Source organism: Mandrillus leucophaeus, unplaced genomic scaffold (genome assembly GCF_000951045.1).
Source record: "Mandrillus leucophaeus isolate KB7577 unplaced genomic scaffold, Mleu.le_1.0 Scaffold959, whole genome shotgun sequence".
In the NCBI taxonomy this organism is placed as follows: Eukaryota; Metazoa; Chordata; class Mammalia; order Primates; family Cercopithecidae; genus Mandrillus; species Mandrillus leucophaeus.
In genome coordinates this window covers 137,442-139,975 of record NW_012110463.1, presented here as the reverse complement: position 1 = coordinate 139,975, position 2,534 = coordinate 137,442, and positions in this window count along the sequence as shown.

The following is a 2,534-nucleotide window of genomic DNA, read 5'->3' as shown; positions in this document are numbered from 1 at the left end:
TAGAGGTTGCAGCGAGCCAAGATGCCAAGATCGTGCCTCTGCACTCCAGCCTGGGCAAGAAGAGTGAAACTGTGTCTCAAAAAAAAAAAAAAAAATTGCTACAATTTTTGAAATCACTATCATTCTGCCTTTTTGCATATGTGGTTTATACAACTATTTCACCTCAAGAAACTTGTTCAGCTGGGCACGGGGGCTCATGCTGTAATCCCAGCACTTCGGGAGGCTGAGGTGAGCACATTACAAGGTCAGAAGACCCAGACCAGCCCGGCCAATATAGTGAAATCCCGTCTCTACTAAAAATACAGCAAACTTAGCCAGGTATGGTGGCACATGCCTGTAATCTCAGCTACTCGAGAGGCTGAGGCAGGTGAATTGCCTGAACCCAGGAGGTAGAGGTTGCAGTAAGCTGAGTTCATGCCACTGCACTCCAGCCTGGATGACAGAGCGAGACTCTGGATTTAAAAACAAAACAAAACAAAACAAAACAACAACAACAAAACAACTGGGTGCGGTGGCTCATGCCTGTAATCCCAGCACTTTGGGAGGGCAAGGTGGGTGAATCATGAGGTCAAGAGATCGAGATCATCCAGGCCAACATGGTGAAATGCCATCTCTACTAAAAATAGAAAATTAGCTGGGCATAGTGGCACGTGCCAGTAGTCCCAGCTACTGTGGAGGCTGAGGCAGGAGAATTGCTTGAACCTGGAAGACAGAGGTAACCTAATATCCCGCCACTGTACTCCAGCCTGAGTGACAGAGCAAGACTCTGTGTCATTTAAAAAAAAAAAAAAAATTTACTGGGCACAGTGGCTCACGCGCCTGTAATCCTAGCACTTTGGGAGGCCAAGGCAGGCAGATTGCCGGAGCTCAGGAGTTTGAGACAACCTTGGGAAACACGGTGAAACACTGTCCCTACTAAAATAGAAAAAATTAGCCGGGCATGGTGGTACATGCCTGTAGTCTCAGCTACTCAGGAGGCTGACGCAGGAGAATCGCTTGATCCTGGAGACGGAGGCTTGAACCCAGGAGGCAGATGTTGCAGTGAGCCGAGATGACACCACTGTACTCCAGTCTGTACTCCAGAGTCTCACTCTGTCTCAAAAAAAAAAAAAAAAAAAAAAAAAAATGCGAAACATTTTGAAAGGACGAAATAATTTGAGAAAATAGATGAGGGATGAGTTTAGAAAATTAAAGCCCAAAAACACATTATTCATTTTAATGATAGAAAAAAATTTTAGGATTTTTTTTATTTTTTTTGAAATAGAGTCTTCGCTCTGTAGCCCAGGCTGAAGTGCAGTGGCGTAATCTTGGCTCACTGCAACCTCCGCCTCCCAGGTTCAAGCGATTCTTCTGCCTCAGCCTCCAGAATAGCTGGGATTACAGGTGCATGCCACCATGTCCTGCTAATTTTTGTATTTTTAGTAGAGACAGGGTTTCACCATATTGGCCAGGTTGATCTTGAACTCCTGACCTTATCATCCACCTGCCTCATCCTCCCATAGTGCTGGGATTACAGGCATGAGCCACCATACCCAGCCTGGAAAAATTTTTAAATAAAAAATAAACTTTAGGGAAATTAAATTCAACAGACTTTAATTGAACAAACAGTGATTTGCAAATAGAGTAGCCTGTGAATCTAGAGTAGGCTCAGGGACATTTCAGCATAGCCACGTGGTGGACAAAGACTTACGGACAGACAAAGCAAGGTGACATACAGAAAATGGAAGTGAGGTACAGAAACGGCCAGATTGATCACAGCTTGAGGTTTGCCTTATTTGAACATGGTTTGAACAGTTGACATCCTTTTATTGACCAAACCACAGTGGTTGGTGCAAGAATGGGTACAGTCTATTCACATATCCAGTTAGGTTTCAGTTTACTGTGTAAAACAAACAAACAAAAACTATCGACTAAAATTAAACAGGAAAGGGGGCAGCTTTAGGGTATAATTAATTTAACAATTTCTCCCTATGGTCATAGCCCAAAACTTTTTTTTTTTTTTTTCTTTTTGAGACAGAGTTTTGCTCTGTCATCAGGCTGTAGTGCAGTGGTGCTATCCAGCTTACTGCAGCCTCCACCTCACAGGTTCAAGCAATTCTCCCGCTTCAGCCACCCAAGTAGCTGGGACTATAGGTGTGTGCCACCACGCCCAGCTAATTTTTGTATTTTTAGTAGAGACGGGGTTTTACCATGTTGCCCAGGCTGGTCTCAAATTCCTGACCTCAAGTGATCTGTTTGCTTCTGCCTCCTAACGTACTGGGATTACAGGCATGAGCCACCACACCTGGCCGAGATAGACCAAAATTTAGACATTGATATCACTGTGTCAAAATGAAAAATGAACTTATTTAGTCTCAAATCCCACTGTGAAATAGCAGAACTGTGGGTTTTGTAAAGTGGAAGCAAGAACTTCAGGTTATTATTTTATTATTATTATTTTTAAAGGATTAGACTACAGGGGATCTCCTTGTGTTGAAATCTGCTATTTACAGAAGAAAACAAAAACTGGTCTGTTTTTTTTTTTTTTTTTTTTT